Here is a 25,312-nt window from a genome sequence, read left to right on the forward strand (position 1 = left end):
TTCACATAGAAAAAACTCATTAAATATGTCTTTGCAAAACAATAGTGCTGATAAATTGTATGTTAAATGAGTTTAGCTAACTATCTGCAACACATTATGACCATCAATAGGTGCTCATTTATATTAGGGACAGAAATAACATCCACAGGGAGAGTTACCTGAAGTTCAATTAAACATGCTTTATTTTATCTATGTTGTACATCAGCAGTATTTAAAACAAAGCCTTGACTCTCATGGGGACTCATTCACACACAGTCTGCCGCTTTCAACACCTTAAATCCTCTTATAGGAATATTATAATTCAGTTCCACAGGCCACATGGTACACTTTAACCAAAAGCAAAAAACATATAGTGCTTAATAACATCTGCTGTCCTTCCCAACAACCTCACCATGGCTCTTCAACTTGTTGTGCAACATTAGCAAGTTCCTTGACTCTGTATCTCATTTATCTAATCAGCAAAATGGACAGAGTAAAAAGTAGGATATATTTCACTGGGCTATTGTGAGGTTTGAATGAGATACTGCAAAGTGCTTAATAGATTGCAATCATTAAATACAGCATCATGTTTTCTCACCTTTCTCCAAAAAGAATTTGTAGAGATCTATGACAAACTATATACACATGACAATTAGAACTAAAGGAGAAAAGGCCAGAGACCCTACTGTAAAAGATGATATTTGCAGAGGTATCTGCCACTTTGTTGTAGGACTGATCCTTCTCAACCCCTAGCATAACCAAGTTCCCTGGTTCCAAGTCCCCAAGTTAAAATTCTGCATTTGTTCCTTCACCTCTAGGTTGAAGATTATTCACCCTACCATGCATTCCAGGCCCGTCCCAGGTGACCCTTACACACTTTGCTGGCAGTGCCCACCCTTCTCTTATAAAACTGAAACACTATACCATTCCAATCTGTGATCAGAAGCTAGGTTCTCCTATGCCTCTTGTCTTTCTGTATATCTCCTTCTTTACCTGGAATGCTTTCTCTTTCATAATCTGTTGTGAGTGGCCGTACAGCTTGAGAAAAGCATAGGAAAAGAAGTCTGTGGACTCACGGAAAGAAAAACTGCAGTAAAAAGTCAACCTGTTTAGGTTGATTTTTCACCTCTATCACTGAGGTCCTTGGATTCCAAAGAGTGGGAAGGAAGTCCTCTTTAGGGAAGGAAGCAGTCCACATGGAGAAACTCCCAGGACCTGAAGTCATAAATGTAGACAGATTTGGAGGTGAATGAAAAAATGGGATTGCCACCTCCAGGCACCAACCACTCAATTAATGTTGAATGTTGACTTATGCTAATGACACTTGGTAATGTAATTCTCAGTAAGAGCATCTGTACAGTATTCCAGATATTCCCAGGGGTGCTTAGAGGGAATAAGTCAAGCAGATAATATTGTGTGAAATTAATTAAACAGAGACTTCAATATAAGGAAGCTCTGTATTGGAAAATAAATCTTTGTATATGTATTTTTTTTTTTTTTTTACCTCACCTGCAGTGTTTAGGATTGACTAGAATTCTTGTCACTAGAGAATTTGGGGCAGAGAAACATATGATCTCATGCTAATACAGAAGATAAAATTATAAGGTTTGAGGGCAACATTATACCTATGAGAACTCTTCTCTATATTTTCTTATTTACTGATATGTACTAAAATTTACAAGTATTAAATTAGTGATAAAGAGTACTATATTATTGATTCCTACTTTAATTGCTATTTAAATTATTTTGGATAATTTGGAAACAGAATTTAATCATTCTTAATAATGTCATAAGCAAACCTACTACTCAAAATAAAGACTACGGAATTTACACTATGTTCTTCAATCTCAATCACATGATTTCCTTCAACCCATCTCCTCAGGTGACAGATATGCCAAATTCTACATTTATTTTTTTCTGTATTTTCTTTTACATAAAATAGTCCTATTGCATCTATAAGCATTAATAGAGAAAGGATCATGTGTGGGATTATGATGTTTTTAACTTCAAAACAGTGACCATGTTATTTGTAATCATGTGGATGTGGTTTTTTCTTCATTTAACATTTTGTTGTAATTATTGATGTTTCTACTGTGTCTGCATTTTAGTTTATTTCAATTTTACTTTATTTTCTATACTTTAATTTAATCATCCTCTGTTTTTTTCCCCATTATTTTTAAAATTCAATTTAATTTTATGTTATTTGCTATTAGGGACTGATCCCAGGGATGCTTAACCACTGACCCACATGCACAGCCTTTTTATTGACTGATTGATTGATTGATTGTGGGTGCTGGGGATTGAACCCAGGAACTTGTGTATGCAAGGCAAGTACTTGACCAACTGAGCTATATCCTCAGACCCTTTATTGTTTTATTTTGAGATAGGGTCTTGCTAAGACCTGGCTTTGAACTTGAATCCTCCTGCCTCAGCCTCCCCAGTCAATGGGATAACAGGCATGTGCTACCACACCCAGTTTTTCCTTTATTTTTAAATGAATTCTTCATCACACATTACATTAATTGACTTCCACTCCTCAAATCTATTTCCTATAATATTGGTATTATCATTCCAAACTTCTAGGTTTGTCTTAGTTTATATATGCTTACTCTTTTTGTCTGCTCTTAGCTTTTTTTTTATCAATTTTTAAAACAGCAGTTTTTAAGATTAAATAACATACTTTAAAAAAACACCATATATTGGTGTATACCTGTAATCCCAGGTATTTAGGAAACTGAGGCCAGAGGATCATGAGTTCAATACCATCTTGGGCAACATAGTGGGATCCTCATCTCAAACAACACAAACACCAAAATTTCTTACCATATCTCCTAAGGTTTACCTATTATATAATTTAAAAACTTTAATTCCTAGTGTGGCTCTTTGTCAAAATTGTAGAGGTTTTGTATTATTAAAAAAGTGTCATGTCCTCATATTTAAACAATCATCTAAACAATTTTTAATATCTGATGTTAGTATGATTATTGTTTCCATTTATTTTTCATTCAATTAATATTTAGTATGTGTCCACTACATATGATGCACTGAGTTGGACACTATGAGGGCTCTGGAGTCATATCCCTACATTCTTGAAGGGCGCCCTCTAGTGGCATGTATTTAACATGCAAAACGTGCTTCTAAGCTCGGTTTTAAAAGAAGCCTTGCCTCCCTTCCTTTCTCTTGAAGATCCAGTGCTCAGATTCTACTCCTCTACCATTTATGTGACCTGATTCGCTACTTCCAGTTCCCAGTTCCCTCTATAATGTTATTAATCTCACCTGAAAGAATTTAAAACTCACTTGACTTACCTGGATTGTTTTCTCACAGCTGTTGAAAAGTGAACTCACAAATAGGCTAGTTTTATATTAAAACTCATGAATCAGAGAGGAGGGGGAAGCATTGCTGTATGAAACTTCACACCATCACTCTGAATTGAGAAATATAGAGAAAGCACAAATACTGTTATTCTTCAGAATGCTGTTTTTCTCTTCTAGGCAAATAACTGACTTTGTGACTAGGAAGAAGCTATGTGTAGCTCAGGGAAAGTTATGAAGCAGAGGGAAATGGAGTGAACAAAAGATAAATATTCAAAATATAATCTTGCCCTGGAAGTCTCAAATGTACTAAATCCTCTATGAATTGTGTTTCTTTCCATAAAAACAGGATATGATCATAGACGGATGTATGTGCATGCCCTTCATTAGCATACCTTTCCGGATACCTGCAACCAGGCTTAGCCAGGGATTCAAGAAAGCAAAAGAAAATGGATCCAGGGAGAGAAGAGCGATGACAATTTGGATTTATTCAGAAAACCTGCGTATCCCTGGCAACTGTGTGGACTTTACTTTTAATAAAATAACTCAATTCAGTATATATCTTCTCACAGAGCATCATTAATAAAATACTATGGTTCTGAGCCTTCTGGGAACTCAAACATGATAGCAGCAGATAACTGCCTTTGAGAAGAATAACAGCAAGCATGAGTGTCTGTTTTTTCTTTTTTTCTTTTTTTTCCCAAATAAGTTAGACTTTAATATTGGAAACCTTGTATATACTACAGTATCACTGACTGACATCCTTCTGCCTGTCTATGGATCACCCGGTAGCAAAGTCGTGATGAGGGATAGTGTCTCTCTTTTAAAGGAAAAGGATACACAATGTCTTACAGAGATCAAGGGCTGCATCCACTTATCCTGCAGAATTGGCTGTGCCTTCTGACACTGATGAGCACACACAGAGGCCAGTTTTGTAGCTGGCACTTTCACTAGCTGCTAAGGCACCGAGATGGAGGCAATCATGTCCGCGCATGCGCGTGTTCTGCACATTTTCTTTAGTCTTTTCCTAAAACTGCACAGATTGTCTTCCCACTCAGTTTTTGAAAATGTTTTAAATAATAACGAAGAAAGATCAAACGCGTATACAATTTAATGCATCATTTAAAGATGAAGGACTTTTATGATACTATACCACACTGTGTTCAACTAAAAATAAACACTTTCATAGTCTTTGGGAACAATCATGTCAATTAGCTGGTTACATCAATTACCAGAGCAGTACCTTGTGCACCACATAAGAATTTCACACATTCTTCAATCTGGGTTTCTAATTTTAAAAATAAATTCTGATAGATTCTTTATAAGATAGGTAAGGATTTCTTTGAACAACTCATGAGCATGAATGGGTAAAAAAAAAAGTCATTAACAAAACAATTTCAACAAAGATAAAGAGAAACATGAATTTCTTACATTTTTTATGGAAATAAGGCCACCAAACAATTTGAGTCTATAGAATATTTAAATTAATATTCAACATGTAGTAAGAATGTAAATATTCTGTTGGGTATAAAGAATTATAATATGAGGACTGTGTAACTAATATCCAATTTAAGCAATAGAACGTGACCATCTCGAGTGGTATCAGCCATTACTCTTTTCCCCTAAAGGTACACACCAAATTTAGTTTTAATCATTCCCTCTATTCTTTATAGTTTTACCACCCTGGTTAATATTCTCAAATACAAATTCTACTTTGCTTTTTTTTAAAGTTTGTGTAAGAAGACTTTTGCTTCTATCAGTGTTATGTCCTTAAAATGGAATCATTGTTTTATGGAGATGTAGTCAATTAATTTTCCCATGATATGAAAATACCACATTTCCTCTTCTAGTCAATCACTATTTTCCCACTATTTTACTATTATAAAAATTGCTGCTATTAACATTCATGCATGTTAGGGAATCCTGGGACACACAAGTAAGGCTTTCCCTCAAGTTTATTTCTAGGAATAGAATTCTGCCATAGATAAATACCCAACATTACATTTTCCAAATATGTTAGTTGGAATTATGGATTTCTTTTTTTTTTTATTGTTGGTCGTTCAAAACATTATATCTTTCTTGATATATCATATTTCACAATTTGATTCAAAAGGGTTATGAACTTCCATTTTTACCCTGTATGCAGATTGCTGAATCACATCAGTTACATCAGTTACATTTCCATTGATTTACACATTGCCATTCTAGTGTCTGATGAATTCTGCTCTCTATCCTATCCTCTACTATCCCCCCTCCCCTCCCATCCCCTCTCCTCTTCTCTCTCGACCACCTCTACTGTAAAACATTTATTCCACTTGTATTATTCTTCCCTTACCCCTCACTTCCTCTTGTATGTAATTTTGTATAACCCTGAGGATCACCTTCCCTTTCCCTGCAATTTCCCTTCTCTCTCCCTTTCCCTCCCACCTCTCATCCCTATTTAATGTTAATCTTCTTCTCCTGCTCTTCGTCCCTACTCTGTCCTTAGTTACTCCCCTTATATCAAAGAAGTCATTTGGCATTTGTTTTTTAAGGATTGGCTAGCTTCACTTAGCATAATCTGCTCTAATGCCATCCATTTCCCTCCAAATTCTATGATTCTGTCGTTTCTTAATGCAGAGTAATACTCCATTGTGTATAAATGCCACATTTTTTTTTATCCATTCATCTATTGAAGGGCATCTAGGTTGGTTCCACAATCTTGCTATCGTGAATTGTGCTGCTATGAACATCGATATAGCAGTGTCCCTGTAGCATGCTCTTATTAGGTCTTTAGGGAATAGACCAAGAAGGGGAATAGCTGGGTCAAATGGTGGTTCCATTCCCAGCTTTCCAAGAAATCTCCATACTGCTTTCCAAATTGGCTGCACCAATTTGCAGTCCCACCAACAATGAACAAGTGTACCCTTTTCCCCGCATCCTCTCCAGCACTTGTTGTTGTTGGACTTCATGATGGCTGCCAATCTTACTGGAGTGAGATGGTATCTTAGGGTAGTTTTGATTTGCATTTCTCTGACTGCTAGCGATGGTGAGCATTTTTTCATGTACTTATTGACTGATTGTATGTCCTCCTCTGAGAAGTGTCTGTTCAGGTCCTTGGCCCATTTGTTGATTGGGTTATTTGTTATCTTATTGTCTAATTTTTTTAGTTTTTTGTATACTCTGGATATTAGGGCTCTATCTGAAGTGTGTGGAGTAAAGATTTGTTCCCAGGATGTAGGCTCCCTGTTTATCTCTCTTATTGTTTCTTTTGCTGAGAAAAAACTTTTTAGTTTGAGTAAGTCCCATTTGTTGATTCTAGTTGTTAACTCTTGCGCTGTGGGTGTCCTATTGAGGAATTTGGAGCCCGACCCCACAGTATGTAGATCATAGCCAACTTTTTCTTCTATCAGACGCCGTGTCTCTGATTTAATATCAAGCTCCTTGATCCATTTTGAGTTAACTTTTGTGCATGGCGAGAGAAAGGGATTCAGTTTCATTTTGATGCAAATGGATTTCCAGTTTCCCAGCACCATTTGTTGAAGATGCTATCCTTCCTCCATTGCATGCTTTTAGCCCCTTTATCAAATATAAGATAGTTGTAGTTTTGTGGATTGGTTACTGTGTCCTCTATTCTGTACCATTGGTCCACCCGCCTGTTCTGGTACCAGTACCACGCTATTTTTGTTACTATTGCTCTGTAGTATAATTTGAAGTCTGGTATCGCTATACCGCCTGATTCGCTCTTCCTGCTTAGCATTGTTTTTGCTATTCTGGGTCTTTTATTTTTCCATATGAATTTCATGATTGTTTTATCTATTTCTACAAGAAATGCTGTTGGGATTTTGATTGGCATTGCATTGAACTTATAAAGAACTTTTGGTAATATCGCCATTTTGATGATGTTAGTTCTGCCTATCCATGAACAGGGTATGTTTTTCCATCTTCTAAGGTCTTCTTCTATATCTTTCTTTAGGGTTCTGTAATTTTCATTGTATAAATCTTTCACCTCTTTTGTTAGGTTGATTCCCAAGTATTTTATTTTTTGGGGGGATATTGTGAATGGAGTAGTTGTCCTCATTTCCATTTCAGAGGATTTGTCGCTGATATACAGGAATGCATTTGATTTATGCGTGTTGATTTTATATCCTGACACTTTGCTGAATTCATTTATTAGCTCTAATAGTTTCTTTGTAGACCCTTTTGGGTCTGCTAGGTATATAATCATGTCATCTGCAAATAGTGATAATTTAAGTTCTTCTTTTCCTATTTTTATGCCTTTAATTTCTTTCATCTGTCTAATTGCTTTGGCCAGTGTTTCGAGGACTATGTTGAACAGAAGTGGTGAAAGAGGGCATCCCTGTCTTGTACCAGATCTTAGAGGGAATGCCTTCAATTTTTCTCCATTCAGAATGATGCTGGCCTGTGGCTTATCATAGATTGCTTTTACAATGTTGAGGTATGATCCTGTTATCCCTAATTTTTCTAGAGTTTTGAACATAAAGGGATGCTGTACTTTGTTGAATGCTTTTTCTGCATCTATCGAGATGATCATATGGTTCTTATTTTTAAGTCTATCTAAAAATTTTTGTTTGTTCCACATCTTTGTCAAAATTTGACATTATAATCCAGGTGCAATGCCACACACTTGTAATTCCAGAGACATGGGAGGCTGAGACAGGGGGATCACAAGTTCAAGGCCAGCCTCAGTAACTTAGTAAGACGCTAATCAATTTAATGAGACCCTGTTTCAAAAGTTTTAAAAAAATAAATAAATAAAAATTTTTAAAAATAACTGGGAATGAGGCTCAATGGTTAAGCATTCCTGCATTTAATCACCAGTTCCAAAACCAAAACGAAAACAAAACAACTAATATTATGTCATTTTTTTTCCAATCCTGTACCTCACTCTTTCAATGTGTCTCTTTGGTTAGTAAGGTTTTGATACATGATTCTCATCTGTGATATGCCTATTTAAATTATTTCCTTGTGTGTTTTGTGATGTTTATTTCGTGCTCATATTCCTTGAAGGTCCTGTAGGAATTATTTGATCATGCTTGGGCAAAAGGTGAATTCAACCAGATGTAATGCACATTTTTTCCAGCCATGCATTTAGAAGTTTTACCAAACGGCAACAACTTCAAACAACATTTGGCTGGAGGGTTTGTTTGGACCTCTCAAGTAGAATGAATTCAAGCTGCAAACTATACATGAAGGCCTCCTTCTGGTTTCTTTCTCTCTTTTTTATTTTGTTAAATCCACTTAATGTCAAGGTTCAAGGTAGGCAATTATTTTTGCTATTCCTTGGAGTGTAAACAGTTTATTTGTAGTTTACCTTAAAAACACAGTGCAGCCCTTTATATCCTGATTCCTGAACATGTCTCCTTCAGGCTCATATCTTTGACCAGCTGTCAGTGATTTTTTTTTAAAATCTAAATTGGTTACTCTATAACACAAAATATTAAATTGAAAAATAAACTGTTCTTTGCGTTTTTGAAATTGTATATTATATATGTTGCTTATCAATATGTCTAAAAAGAGCTAATTGTGAAGATGATATAATCTTAATTTCTTGTCTCCAAATATCTTTACATTTCCAGAGATTTCTAAGGAGGGGTTAGAAACTAGAGAGCAGTTTTGCCTAGGAGATGTTCTACTCTCCTCACCCATCTGGGTAGTATCCCCATCTTTTACAGAGGTTGAGAAGTATGTTGTTTTAATCAGCTTTATCATTACTGTGACTAAAAGACCCATCCAGAACAACTGTAGAGGAGGAAAAGTTTATTGGAGGGCTCACAGTTTCAAAGGTCTTCGTCCATATAAGGCCAGCTCCATTCCTTGGGGCGCCAGGTGAGGCAGGACATCATGGCAGAAGAGCGTCGTGGAGGGAAGCAGCTCATATGGTGATCAGAAAGCAGAGAGAGGCTGCATTCTCCAGATACAAAACATATATCCCATAGCCAAGTCCCCAGTGAACCACTTCCTCCAGCCACACCGCATCTGCTTCCAGTTACCACTCAGTTCATCCCATCAGGGATGAATTTACTGATTAGATTAAGACTATATCCCAATTATTTCTCCTCCAAACCTTCTTGTATCGTCTCACATGTGAACTCTCCAGAGACACCTCATAGTCAAACCATAAAATGTGCTTTCAATGAAGATTCCACAGTCCTAGCACAGAGGCATCATTTCCACTACCCAGTGACTCCAGGTATCTACATCTCCACATCTTTCCCTCGTGTCGAGAATTCCACAGCCAGGACCTCTCCATGCTGCTTCACCCTAGAGGAACCAGGCATCCTCGCTGAAAACCAGCCAGCGGAGCACCTCAGCTTCCCCCGTAAAGAGGAAACCTCATCTTCCATAAAGGCATCTGTAGTTAGACCATCCAGTAAATATTTAAATTCAATAGACGTCTAGGATTTTACTACTCAGTTGAATAATGTTTTTATTTTTAATTACATATTTAAATACATGCATACCACAGCTTCTGATTTGGGAGAAAATAAAATCTGAATTTAGCCCTAGCACTGTGTTTCAGATTCTATATCTCCTTTTCCCCTCGGCTGGTGTCAGGGCTTGGACTGTTGCTAAATTTCCCAGAGTTAATTTGATAAATCAAATTGTTTTCTTTTGTACTTTGAAAATACGATATGTAACAGTACAATATATTTTCTGCTTTTATTAGTATCAAACTTTGTTTTTATAGTCTGAAGAACCACTATACCAATAATATTCAACAAAATTTGTCAGTATCTACTATGTGCCAAACAATATGTCAGTGTTTTGCACATATTTTCTTTGATATTTATGACTCTTCATGAAGTCCCAAATTTCCTGGCTAGTAAGCATGCTCTACCTCAGGTCATTGCTCTACATTTTCTGCCTTACTCTCTGTAATGCTGACACACATGGTGAGCAAGTAGCTTTCCCATTTTTCAAATCCAGGAGTTGACTGCAAAATTCAACTATTTCTTTCAATACAAGAAGGTTTAGTATTGTTTGGCATGTAACAAAGGAAGAACACTTTTTATTGTGAGATCTTAATTCATATCCATGAATAATGAGTATTTACCCTGAAGTCTTGAAGTATTTAATAATTATCTAGTTAAATCATTTTATGTATGAATTTTTCAAGTCTGGATTAAAGAAATGGCCTGATATTTTTTGCTTTGGTATTTATGAATAATGTCTCTTGCTCTCCTGCTATTAAAATGTTGACATATGCACACAAAATATAAACATGTTTGCTTTGAATGCTACACATAAATGAAAAAAAGGAGGAAAAAATTAAAAAAAAAAAAACTTTCACAATGGAGTTCATGAACACAGCCCTGGTCGATCTTGATATGTACATAAGTCTTCCATTTCTTAAACCATCCTGTCCTCCAGTTTTTTCCCTATAAAATGTGGATAATATACATTTGACTTCCCTCAGGTAGAAACTTTTTAGTGAAGAAATGAATGCAAAGCAATTTGGTTCCTTCAGAGCTAAGAATTTTACAAACAAAAGACATTATCCTGATGCAATAAAACCTCTCAAATGCAGCCAGAGTGAGTATGTGTGTGTGTGTGTGTGTATAATTTTAACCCAGCACATCATTGAAAAAGCTTTTATCTTCTTTACTCTTCTACCTCAGCAACATTAGCTTCAGAAAACCTCTGATATACTTGACAAGTCAGAGAGAACTATTGTTACAGATGCAAAAGTAATCTATATGCAGGTACTGATCCAATAATATGTCTCTCAGATGTGTGAAATCACTAAAACACTGATGCAGGTAATTATCAGAAAAATTCTAATTCATCATTAGTTTGCTTGCTTATTGACCCATTAGCTTATATCTAGTTGTATTTTTAATCAACTCTATGATGGTGTAATTTATGCATAATACAATTCATACAGGTTAACTGTTAAATTCAATGAACTGAGACAAGTCTGTAAATCCAAATAATAACCACCACATTGATTAAACATAGGATATTTTCATCTCATCAGAAAGTTTCCTCATGCTTCATTTTATAGACCCAGTTTAAGTTCATTAGAAATTAGATATTATATTTAAGTAGGTGGTATTATCTTACATTTAAAATTCTTCTGCTTGGATTCATTACTAGAGAGAGTAGAGTTGGGCAGTTGGGAATCCTCTGTTGTTCTACTACATATGAATTGATATTTCCTTAGAAAAGCCTTCCTGTCTAAGGTCTTATTATTCTCTCTTATTGCAACCTATTTTTTTCTTTTAACCTTCTTATCATAATTTGTATTTATGTGTTATTTGTGTGTATTTATTTTATGTAATATCTACCTCATCCACTGTACTCAGGACCTTCCAGAGTTTGAAATCATGTCTTTTCTTTTGCTGCTATGTTTGTGATTAATGCTTGACATTTCTTCGGCACACAGAGGTGTTTTGTTTGATAAATTATTTTCTGAGTACACCAGTAATAAATGCCTGATTCATTCATTCAACAGCATTAAGTACCTACCATAGACAGGTAGGTATTATACAGGAATCTAAGGGGGAAGAATTTTTAATATGGAGACAGTGATATATGTTACAACCACAATTATGTGCCTATAAAACCACGTCTTGGCTAATGACATCTTTAGTCTGTTAGGATATTTTCTTTTTAATTAGGCTCCAGTTGTATGAGGGAGGGAAGGCTATACTTTGAGAAAAAAGGCATGCCGTACATTCGACACATTAACACTGCTTTCAAGTAAGACACTCCTGGGTCTATCTGTGCTCTTCACTAGCTGTTCCTTGACCTGTGATTTACACACTAGTAAAGTAGAAATAATAATGGTTCCAGTCTCATATGGGTGGTGAAAGGTTACAGAGAAGAGATACATAGGCAAGGTGTGGAGAAGGAGAGGGCCCACAGAGCTTCCATGACTTCTTCAAGCAAACCACCCTTCCAGCACCTGACTACATCAAGTCTTGCTCTTAGCTCCAGCCCTGCCTCCCCTTCATAAAGGTCAGCATTGGCGGTGGGTGGGGGGGCTTAAAGTTATAATTTTCTAATCGCTTTTTCTGGTGGTAAAAGCCTGAGGCTAGGTAGGGTTCTCCCTAAGGAGCGTAAACTCAGGTATTCACTAAGGGTGCTTGTGAATAAAAAGAGATGTCCCTATCACTATGGAAACACCAAAGTTTTTAGGTGCTGTGTGCCAGGAACTGGTGACAAAGACCAAAAATATTTCTCATAATATAACCATAGCTTATCAAGTTATTATTTTAGTAAATGCTAGATATAGGAAATATATAATATATAAATTCCCAAGGTTAAGGTTGTGAATGATGTTGAGGCCAAATATATTCTTATGAGCAATTTTAATTCTTAGGACAGCAGGTCAGAAGAATATGTGGCTAGTACGTCTCTCAGAAAAGAGTGTCATAGAAAGAATAAACTCTTGCCTGAAGTCAAATAGCCATAAAATAGCTGAGCAAATATTTGAACTTGACAATCTATTCTAATGTTTACCTTTCTTAAATGAGTGTTTCTTATATTTGTTTTGCACCTACTATGTGAAAATACTCTTATATTTCCAGGATACAACCATGAACAAAGCATAAACATTGCCCTCACGGAGCCCAAGTTCTAGAACATAAGACCAATGTTTGGCAAGCATAATTCTATTATCTCATTAAGTCCTTACAGTTTCCAAGGGAGTTTAGCAGTGACTACTGCACTGTTCCTATTTCATACATAAGGAAACTGAGGTTGACATGTTACTCAACTGACAAACTGTACTGAACAGCTCAGGTTGAGCCCTCTACCTTCTGATTCAAGATCTGGGGCTTTGTTCATAACCAAATCAATGAAAAATTAAAAGCTAAAATGTTTTCCTTATTGTAGAAGTGGTGCTCATATTAACACCAATATAGTGAATTGCAAGGCACAACCAAACATATATCCTTAAGCTGGGACAGGGGATGGGGTTATTAACAAAAATACATAAATAGCTGGAAAGTAGTGAGCAAGGCAATATCATCTGTCAGATGCTGACATCTAGGAGTGTCTTACTTGAAAGCAGTGTTAATGTGTCAAACATATGGCATGCCTTTTTCTGTCAATCAAGTGAAGAATGTCCCCTCCCTCCTCTTTCCAAGTGCTTTGGGGAATTCAGTGTTCTCTGTTCACCTCTTCCTTTGTCTCTCCCTCCCTCCTTTCCTTCCTTCCTTCCTTCCTTCCTTCCTTCCTTCCTTCCTTCCTTCCTTCCTTCCTTCCTTCCTTCCTTCCTCCCTTTCTTCCTTCCTTCCTTTCTACAGTAAAGATAATCATATCTAATTTGGAGCCTTTTTGAAAGAAGATATTTCCTTAGTTATGAAGATAGGGAGATACAAGATAGCTGATTAATCTTTCCTCCCTGGATGTCTTTTGTTTTCTAAGTCTCTCAGATGATTCATGGGGGTTGGTAAAACTGCTTGATAAGAAAAAAAAAGTATTAGTATGGAGCTATATCTAGATCTCCTTTTTATTGCTCAATACTATACACATACATTCTTATTAAAAAAGAAAATCCTTTGTGAAGGAAATAATCCAATTCATTTTCCAAATGAGAACAGTGTAGCTAACAGAAAGAACAGAATTAACAATAGAATTCCCAGCCAAAACCCCATGTCATTTCCTTCTCTAGTAAAATGAACACAAGTGGAGAGTATATTAATTTTATTATAAGACAGAAGAGCTAAACACACCATCTTTTTGTATTTTACTCTCATTTGGCATAAGGCCATTGCTATCTCATTCATGAGATTACCAGAGCTCAAACAACTACTAATCTTGGCACTTGAGAACAGAACTTAGACATTCTTATTGTATTAAAACATAGAGTTATTGGCATAGAAATGATGTTAACATGCACTTCACAAGGGTTCTGTTGGCAGGTCTGTCCCAACCCACCATCAAAACTTATAACTGTCCATACTTGAAACAAAGAGATGAAAGCCCTTTTATTCCATTGCTTCAAGTAAGCTGTATAATCATAGAGTAAAACAGGCCAATTATATGCTTATAAGAAACAAAGGAGATAACAAAAGTCAAATACGCAAATAACAATTTACTATTGAAAACCTCCATCTACTAAATTCAATGTGAGTTGTGCAGAAAATGTTATGTTGTTAATTGTGATATTTACTCACCCAAACACTACCATTCTCCCTCTTTCCCAGTGCCAATATATTAAAAGTTTAAGAGAAAGTACGTATTTCATTCTAAGAAAATGAATATTGCTGCATAAAGTATATTTCAAAAGCATGATATTGAAGCAAAGATCTAGAAGAAAGGCTAAAATAATGGAAGTAAAACAAAATTCAACCCTTGCTGCTCAAAATGGGAAGCCTGGACCCCTGGGCACATGTTGGTATGACAGGAGATATAGAAAGTTAACAGACAAAACTGGCACATGATCTGGAGTGTCAACTTTATTTGTTTTTAAGTAATTAAAATTATTTTCCAAATATGTAAACAAATACATATTAATATGTATAGTATAATATTGAATGCAAAATTTTCATAGCTTCTTGAGATAAAACATTAGCATTCAGATACGTTTTCATAATTGTAATTGTTTCTCAGGCTATTGCCTAGATCTCTATAGGAAAAGTTCACATTCCTTTGGCATTCGGGATTATTTTTTAAAGCACTAATGAGCTTGGTTATTAGTGATTATAGAAATTTCATCAATTTTTTCCTTTTTTCATGTGAAAACATTAGTATTGGACCTTAAATTTGACTTCTTGGTGTTCAACATTTGTATTTGTTAAGTGCTTGTTATATTTACTTAGTACAGCCTGAACTGTGCTCTATAGGAGAGCTCTATCCATTTATTTCAATCAGGAAGATAGAGAATGACTAAATTAACTAATTACTGCTATGGCTTGGATGCGGTTTAACTCCAAATTCTCATGTATTGGAAGATTGATGGCTCAGGGTGGTAGTGCTGGGAGACAGTGTGGCACCTTTAAGAGGGGGTCCTACTGAGGCTGTCCTTGAAAGGAAATGATTCTGGTCTCAAGGAGTGAGTTCTTTCCAGAGTACACAGTTATAAAATTCATAATTAACCAATCTCTGTTCTCTGGCTTCCCAACCCATCATGTGATCTCCCTCTTGCATGCACTTCTAACATGATGATTGATATCTGCCATCAAGTGATCCATCAGAGGTAGGACCACGCTATTTAGATTTTCAGCCTCCAAAACTGTGAGTTCAATTAACCTCTTTTCTCTACAAACATCCCAGCCTTACATTCTTCATTATAGAAATAGAAAACTGACTTATACAGCTACCATTATTCACTCTAAGCCCAGGGTATCTGAAAACCAAGGATCCCATTCAAGTAGTTATGCTGCATTACACTTTTGGCAATTTGTTTCCCCTTTACAAAATGTGGTAGATTAACCATTTATTAAACCGACACTTTATTCAGAAATTATAGGTATCAAGTGCTGTTCTAAGTACCTTGAATGTACTGACTTACTTAATCTTTATGATGAAGGTCTGTCTGAGTCATGAGTACCATGAAATAATATGCAAAGTAAATACAAGAAAAGAAATAGAGACAGATGGGACTATTCTATATAGTACAGTCAGGATGTTTTGTTCTTTTATTTAATATTTTATGTTTCATCAGGAGTTGCCTATTTTGGAGAGGGAGTAACATATGGGTAGTCCTGAATAAAGTAAAGGGTCTTTCCTGACACTATCAGGGAAAACAATATTTCAGGCAGATCAGACCAGCAATTGCTCTGAGACTATAAAATGTGCTTAAGATGTTGAGAACTATCAAGGTGAACGACTTCTAAGAGAGAATCTCATGCAGAGTCAAAGAGGAGGAGGTGAAATCAAACAGGAAGAGAGACTGGCTTTACTCTTGTTTGATGGTAAGCCAAACTGATTCACCATTTTTCAAGCTGGTTTTGCAAGTATTTTAATAATCTAACCTACTCATTTATCTTATCATAGTAAGAAAATGCTTTTAACTATACCCCAGGCACACTATCTTTGTTTATATATTTACCACAGGAATATCTGAACTGTAACTCATCATTCTCCTTTTTTCACAACCCAGAATTTAGTTTTCTAAGACTTCCATCATTTGGCATATAGATGCACAACTCAGAATAATGCCTATGGATGAGGAAGCAAAAGTAGAATAGCATCCATATCCCTCAAGACTTTCTAGAAAAGATTACATATAATTTAAATATTTAATCTGTAATTCAGAATGAAGGCATTACCTAAGATACACCACAGTAACATAACGCATTCTATTTCTTAGATAAGCTTCAGTACTTACAGGTATACTGTATAGCATAGTAATACATATTTAGTGCAAAGTGTACACATATATTATGCTGACTGAGGTGATTTTTCATTTTTACATTTATAGACATATTATACTTGAAAATAAATTTGGCAATAGTTCCCAAGTATTCCCCCAAATCTTTGAAAAATCACATCCAATTCAAATTTGAGTAGACTTCTTATTATTAAATAATTTAAAAAACAAACTTGAAAACCCTTTTATATTTTATTGAAAAATTATAATATTAGAGCTGAATGCATTCTAACTTGCATGTTGTAAGGTGGATGGAGTCTTCAAAATGAAGACAGCCAATTTGTTTTTGTTTTGTCATAAACAATGATATGTGGCTCTGCCACTTGCTAGCTTGTTGAACTTGAAAATGAAAGAAAACTATCGCTGGAGTCAAATTTGCATGTTAAAAGAATGCCACCATAAATGCCTGGTTGGGGATTGGGATAAAAAAGAGTAGTGCTGTGATCATCCATGAAGGCTGGCTGGGGACTGAGTGGAGATCATTTGAGTGGCCCACACTGTGTGAAATTCAGACTATTTAATCTATGGCAGATTATAGAATTGACTATACAGGGATTATGTTACCTGGCACTACACCTGGATTTTGAATATGTTTAAAATAGTTTGATTTTATTAGACGCAAAGAGCTATTGAAAGTTAATATCCAAATCAGTTCATTTTAATTTGTAGCACAAGTGTGTTGGTCAGCTTTCCTTCACTGTAACAAATACCAGAGGTAAATTATCAAGAAGAAAAGGTTTGGATTCAAACTAAAAAGCTTCTTCCCAATAAAGAAAACAATCAATAATGTGAAGAGAGAGCATACAGAGTGGGAGAATATCTTTACCACACACACATCAGATAGAGCACTAATCTCCAGGATATATAAAGAACTCAAAAAACTTAACACCAAAAAAACAAATAACCCAATCAATAAATGGGCTAAGGAACAGAACAGACACTTTACAGAAGAAGATATACAATCAATCAGCAAATATATGAAAAAATGTTCAACATCTCTAGTAATTAGAGAAATGCAAATCCAAACTACTCTAAGATTCCATCTCACTCCAGTCAGAATGGCAGTTATCAAGAATACAAGCATCAATTACTGTTGGTGAGGATGTGGGTAAAAAGGTATACTCATACATTGCTGATGGCACTGCAAACTGGTGTAACCACCCTGGAAAGCAGTATGGAGATTCCTTAGAAAACTTGGAAAGGAACCACCATTTGACCCAGCTATCCCACTCCTTGGTCTATACACAAGGGACCTAAAATCAAAGTACTACTATGATGCAGCCACATCAATGTTTATAGCAGCTGGATTCACAATAGCTAAACTGTATAACCAATTTAGATGCCCTTGAATAGATGAATGGATAAAGAAACTATGGTATATATACATAATGGAATATTACTCAGCATTAAAAGAGAATTAAATCATGGCATTTTCAGGTAAATGAATGGAACTGGAGAATATCATGCTAGGTGAAATAAGCCAATCCCCCAAAACCAAAGACCAAACGTTTTCTCTGATCTGTGGATGCTGATGAGGGGGGTTAGAGGAAGAATGGAGGAAATTTGGATTAGGCAGAGAGGAATGAGGGGAAAGGAGAGGGCATGGGGATAGGAAAAATGGTGGAATGAGATGGACATCATTATCCTTGGGACATGTGTGACTGCACAAATGGCGTGACTCTACATGGTATACATCCACAGAAATGAAAAGTTGTGCTCCATTTGTGTACCATGAATCAAAATGCTTTCTGCATATTTCTTATATAACTAATTAGAATAAATACCAATTATAAAAAGGAAGAGGGAAAAGTTGATTTTGGCTCATGGGTGCAAAGGTTTCAAATCCATGCTCATTTGGCCCTTTTGCTTTAGGCCTGTTATGGCACAGTTTGTGATGGCCAGTACATCTGTTGCACTCAGGATGGCTGGGAAGCAAAGTGAGACAAAGGGACTAGGGTCCCCATACTCCCTTCAAGGGTATGTCCCCATTAATCTAATTTCTTTTCACTGAGTGCCAGCCACCTCCTAAAGTTTCTACTACCTCCAAAGAATGCCAAGGGCTAGAGCGTCAGACATTAATATGTGGGCCTTTGGGAGAATATCCAATGTCCAAACTATAGCAGAAATTGTTCAGCGAAAATCATTTTCTTAATCTGGTTATGAATGAGCTTTTCTACATCCATTTTCTTTTCTTTCTTTTTTTTTTTTTAAAGAAAGAGTGAGAGAGAATTCTTCAATATTTATTTTTCAGTTTTCGGCGGATACAACATCTTTTTTTTTTGTTTTTGTTTTGTATGTGGTGCTGCGGATCCAACCTGGGCCGCACGCATGCCAGGCGAGAGTGCTACTGCTTGAGCCATACCCCCAGCCCATCCATTTTCTTTATTTGTCACTTTTCCACAAATCTTGGTTACATAACTGCATTTGACCATGAGTTAGCTTAGGTAGTTTAGCTAAAAATGCAATGTAATGTAATTTGTCAATGGGGATTAAAAATCATTCATAAAGAGTTAAGATATAAAGAAAGAAAGGAAAAAGGAGTGTTCTAATAATGCAGTTGCCACCAACAGACTGTTATGAAAATTTAAAACATGCTGAGGAGTAGAAATCTATACTAGATAAACAGAAATTCTATTAGAATAGGTGAGAAGGTGAGGGAGGAGTAGATTGAGAGAGCCAAAGATGAGTGCATGTACTTCACATAATTCTTTGCTTTGAGAACTTAGGTATTTCTTTATATTTGTGTTCATTTAGGAAACTTCAGTTTTGAAGGATGGAATGCATGTGGTACCTAGGAGATTGGCTAAGTTAAGTAACTCAAGGCCTGTCACTTTCAATGTTCTAATCATTAGATCATGGAGATATAACTTGTAATAACTTTTTCCCTCTTAAATTCAAATTCTGTAAGGAACAAAATTCAAGGAGACTCTAATTCCATTCAGTTCTTTCAGTCATGGTCCACCATTCAAAGCAGCAAATAGAGATATTCCTGTCCTTGTTATTATTTTAAAAAAAAAGGTAATATTATTTAAAGTTGTTCAAAAATCCAATCAGAGGGGAAGTGATGTGAATATTAGACCTGAAACAGTGGCTAGGTATGTATTCACCTGCAAATACGAGCAGACTATAAAGATGGGCACATAGGCTAGCCATCTTTTATGCTGGGGATTTAGGCAATATAAAGCAAAAACCAGATGTCTGCATAGCCTTTGACCTGAGCCAAATTCCAGAAATTGATCTTCAGAAAATAATAACAAATGTGGCCAAAGTTTTTATATCATAACATTGATTACGAAAGCAAAAAGGACAAAAAAAAAAAAACCCGGAAAGTATGCAAATATCTAAAGTGGTGGACTATTGAATAAATTATGATCAAAACTTCTGTTTTGACATGTTATGAAGTTAATAAAAGAATAAATAACATTCTTAAAAACAACAAGAAATTGAAATATAGAAAGCATGATTAGAAAAATTCATTAAAGAAGAAATACAAATAATCAGAAAACATCAATAAAATATCCAGCCTCAGAGAAATGAAAGACATGCTAATTTAAACAATGCAGTTATATTGTTTTCTACGCAAAGGTGCCATGAATTACTACAGATTAATTCTGCTTGTGATGGTCAGGGGAGGTTTCTTAGTGCAGCAATCATGGAATCTTAGGAATAGTTATAAGAAAGGTAGAGTGAGGAATATTTTAATTATTATGTCAAAATATGAAATTTGAATTAAGCATTCATTCTATATTCAGAATTCTAAGATTGTAATTCATATATATATTTTTTCAGAATTCTAAAATTGTAATTCATATATATATGTATGTATGTGTGTGTGTGTGTGTGTGTGTGTGTGTGTGTGTGTGTTTATTTATTTATTTATTTATTTATTTAGGGCAGGGTACGAGGGATTGAACTCAGAGACACTCAAACACTGAGCCACACCCTCTGCCCTATTTTGTATTTTATTTAGAGACAGGATCTCACTGAGTTGCTTATTGCCTCGCTTTTGCTGAGGCTGGCTTTGAACTCAAGATCCACCTGCCTCAGGCTCCCAAGCTCCTGGGATTACAGGTGTGAGTCACCATGCTTTCAAATGTATTTGCAGTGGGAAATAATTAAAATAAAAATCCATTATGAACATCTGGAAGCTATCTATTGAAGAAATCATGTAAGTAATAACCAATACCATAATTGAATTAGAGCTTAGTTTATGAAATTAAAATAAATGGTCTATGCCCCCCAAAGGTAGTCAATTCAGTTTTGCAGCATTATTTTGTTGGAAGCAGGAAATAGTAACATGTCCATCCATGTGGACAAAATGCAGCTGGACTCCAGAAGGTGGTTAAATAGCAGAGTGGCTCTATTATGACTCTTTGGCACCAGAAAGACCAGCACAAGATATAATCATATCTTTGAACTACAGCCTATTTTGAGATGAGAATTTATTTGGAGTCAGAAGACTTGGATCCAAGTGGCAGCTCTGCCTTTTATCATCTGGAGGAGCTTACAAAACTCATGAATTTTCCTGAATTTCATTTCCAGTTGTGTGGAAGAACTGGCTCATACCAGCTCATGAGAACCAATCATGAATATCTCTTCTCAGCTTTGTGCTCAGTGATGTTACATTTGTAGCTTGAAATTAGGCTCGGTGGATATAGTTACATCATGGAAAACAGCAAATACTTCAAACTAGGTCTCCCATAAATTCTAATGAGTTAGCTGAAAACCTCTAACCAATATACCACTGGCTTAAATAATTGCTGAAGAATTAAAAACAGCATAACTAAGGTATTTTAAAATGTGTCGTAAAATATAATATGAATTTTAAGGTATTATTAATGATATCACACATTCTGTTTTGATATTTCAAACCTTAAACAAATAATTATCAAAGGCACTCATTACTTCTAATGAAAGCATTTTTAAAAGTTGAGAGAAAAGATTCATTAATGAGGGCTAAAGTAGGATTCTTGGAACTTAAAACTTTATACAGGTACACAAAAATATTAGCAGAGGATGGAGGTTAAGAGAACAACCTGAAGATGGTAAAGGCTGCAATGAAATGAGTTAGGCCAGAATATGAGGGCACTTGAATGTCAAGGAGAAGCACAAATAATCTGTAAGGTATCTTTTATTTTTAAATACTCTATGAAAGTCCAAGTGAAAATTGGAGTTTGAGAGAAAACTAGATTCTCCAATTCTTCTGGCAGCTGGGGTCTGGTAAGTTGCAGGCCTCTGCAGCTGAGAAAGCCTCTTTTCCCTTTAGCAGCTAATCACAGCAGGGGAATGCCTGCGGGTGTCAGCTGCCAGGGTTGCAGCCCACAAAGATTCTTCTTCACTAGTGGTGTGTTATATAGGATACTTAATGGCAAGACATGCCCTCCACTTTCACAGCAGATCCCAACAGCTCTCCCCTAATCTCTTTTCGGGTTCTTGTCTCACAAATCTGAAGAATGAAATCCCTGGAGAAGAAAGAGTGATCATAAAAGAGCAGGATTTATTCAAGTGAGTAGAAAACAGAGCTCCTTCTGGGTAAGGTTGGACTCTATAAGGAGTTTCCACTTAAGTGCATATATATAGGGGTATATATAGTTATATATAGCTACTAGATAGGACACTGATGTTAATTAGATCTTGAAAAAGTACCAAGGATGTTGGTCAATATTTATATTAAACAGGAATTGGGAAACTATTGGGCTATTGGTTAGTTCTTGAGTCTGTAGTATTCCTTTCCCACTACCCTGGGACAAAGGAATTGGCTGGAATGTTTGTAATGTTTCTACAAGTTCACTTCCTAGAGTGGCCTTTATATTTAAAAAGACATAATTGGGGCCCATTACTTATTCTATCTTCTTCACAATGAAAAATATAAGGTATAGTATTGAGATTTTTAAAAATAACTTTGTAAGTAAAGGGCATATAGTGTCAAAAGAAGGGGACAATTAAGATTTCAAATGTTCCTTAGACAGGAAAATCATGATGCTATTTGAAGGGAAAGACTAGCTTTTTGGCACTTGAGTGATAAAGGCCTCTAATTATACAACATAAGTTTTTAAAGCCCTACTCCCATCAATGAGCTTGATGCAACCTGGGACCACCAGTTTCTTAATTTTGTCATTTTATGAGTACACATAGCCATAAGACTAAAGAAAAAGTTAAAATAAAAACTTGATATCAGCGTGGTAAAACAAAGTCATATTCTCTTTTCTTTCATTTATATATTCTTTCTTCTTTTCACCCTATTTATCGAAAAATAAAATATTGTGTAAATAGGATAGTCAGAGTATGCCTCATATTATATATAAATACAATGCAGCACAGATGATAAAACACTGAATGAACAAGTAAAATTAATATAAAAGTATCATCAAGGTGTCAAAAAATGACTGATAATTACACACAAATTATCCTCAATGATTTTATAATGTCTTTGCCATGAACAATCATACCACTAGATCCTTCAACTTCTTTCTTTCCTCCCTCTTTTCTCTGCAGATTTCTTCCTTCTTCTTTCTCTCTTTCCTTCCCTCCTCTCCTCCCTTTCTTTTTCCCCCTTAGGTCTTTGCTTTCCTCCACTTTCCCCTCCAACACATCACCTCTATTTAGTTTCAAATTATCTTTATGGAGGTCTTTGTTAAGGGACAGATCTGATAAGATACAAACACCAGGAGAGCTAATTCACTCCCAGCTGTATCCTGGGCTATCTTGCCATCATATTTCTTTATTCTTCTTTCTCAGTGAATCCTGTGCTTCACTAACACATTGAGAAGACCATTGCCAAATCTCTTAGACATCTAGCCTTCATGCTTTCACTTGAAGAAGGCAGAATATGTAGTCAAAAAAGCAGAGCTTTGGCAAAAATTCACATCTGGTCTCTACCACTTGGCAGCTGGGGTATAAAAGGCAAATTATTCACCTTTTCAATGCCTCAGATATTTTAATAAACAAAATGGAGATAATACCTTACCTAGGAGTATTTAAGAAATTAATGAATCCTGGAAGGACATATGGCACTCAAATGACACTAGTTGCCCTTCTTAGGACAGAAGGAATAAGCAGACAGCATGTCAGAACCTGAAGAGGAGTTACAGCCATAAGAAAGGGTGGTTTTACAGTAATGGGGCCTTCTGTAGAGTAACACAACCACTGCCATCCTGTAGGAGAGTGGGAGGGAGCCATGGGAATAAATATCCCAAAGTTCCTTCCTTCCCCCAGTCCATCTTCTGCAGGAACCTATGGCCTAATCTGATTGGAAGCCAGAGGGGAAGATGCCCATTTATTAATAAGCCCATGAAGTTTAGCCTCATGCAATATAGAGCCAGAGGGAAAAGAAAGGGCAGAATTGGAGGGTATCCAGTACTACCATCAGCATCTTTATCATCACTGAACTTAACAAAATGTCAAAATCTGAATGTGAGAGTTCTCAAAATAAGAGTCACAGTTATATTCCTTTCATGGTAAATAAATATAATAATAAAGTGTAGAAGGAAAAAACATTGATAAAATGATATTAGAGAATAAAAATAAATCATCTTTTTCAGGACTCTCAAAATAATAATGTGTACAACTTTAATCTGTTTTGACAAGTAATAGAGCTTATATAATAGTGATCTGGTTCCTACCTACAAAGTTGTGAATCTCTTGGAGATCAAGGACTGGGTTGTATTCAGTTTTATACCCTCTAAAATAGTTAACTGACACCATTATTGCACGTGCAGTGTGAATGTAAGGCTTTCAAAATTAAATCGATTTTTTTGGAATGATTTGTTTTTTCTTCTAAACTCTTTATTATGGAAATTAATTAAGCAGTCTCTCTGCTTTCTTTTGTTGGCTCTCCAGTGATCTTTTTACCTAGATCTTTGTACAAAAGAAGAGATCAGAAGCTAATTTAGCAAGACAAAATCATTCCCTCTGAAACACACAGTGTAAGTGGGCAACACATGTATAAAAACTGTATTTGTCTTTTTTTGCAGATACACATTTAGAAATTTTCCCCAACTTGTCTCTAAAATAGCATTCATATAACTCACTTTACTTTCTTCCATGGTGTCCTTCTTTTTCCTTCTATCCCATGGTAATAATTGAACTTTCTTTCATTGCTTTTTTCCATACTTGTTTGTGTGTGTTAAGAAAACAATGCATTGCTCTTTTGCATAACAAATGAAAAGGTATATTCTCTAAACCATTTGTAGTAAAAATTTAAAGAGAAAAATTCAAATCACTTATTTATTAACTTAATATTTTGTTTTCCTTTTTTTTTTGAAAAAAATGAAGGCTAACAAGTAAACTATTTTAAGTGTGTTAAAAGTGAAAATCCCTTTGATTTTATTTCCTCTAAGTTATAATACTGAAAAAACATTCTAAGTATCAGAAATTAATTCCTTGATGAGTTATTTTATGTTTACTTGTCACAATAAAATGAATATAACTATATTTAAAAGAAAAAAATAATATGAAACCAGGCATGGTGGCCATACCTGTAATCCCAGCAGCTAGGGAGGCTGAGGCATGAGGATCATGAGTTCAAAGCCAGCCTAAGCAAAAATTTAGAAATCTCAACCCAGTGAGATCCTGTACTAAATAAAATATAAAATAGTGCTGGAAATGTGGCTCAGTGGTCAAGTGCCCCTGAGTTCAATCACCAGTACCCGCCACCCCAAAAAAGAATTTGAAGTAAGAAACCTAATAACAC

At 35.6% G+C, this 25,312-nt stretch overlaps 1 protein-coding gene across 6 annotated transcripts in view; it reads right to left on the minus strand.

Annotated features, from left to right (window-relative positions):
* Lingo2 (leucine rich repeat and Ig domain containing 2) overlaps positions 1–25,312 on the minus strand; it is a 1,122,715-nt gene that overhangs the window by 393,794 nt on the left and 703,609 nt on the right. The gene's annotated exons all lie outside the window — the stretch shown is intronic.

The sequence above is a fragment of the Ictidomys tridecemlineatus genome, chromosome 4, assembly GCF_052094955.1.
Source record: "Ictidomys tridecemlineatus isolate mIctTri1 chromosome 4, mIctTri1.hap1, whole genome shotgun sequence".
NCBI lineage: Eukaryota > Metazoa > Chordata > Mammalia > Rodentia > Sciuridae > Ictidomys > Ictidomys tridecemlineatus.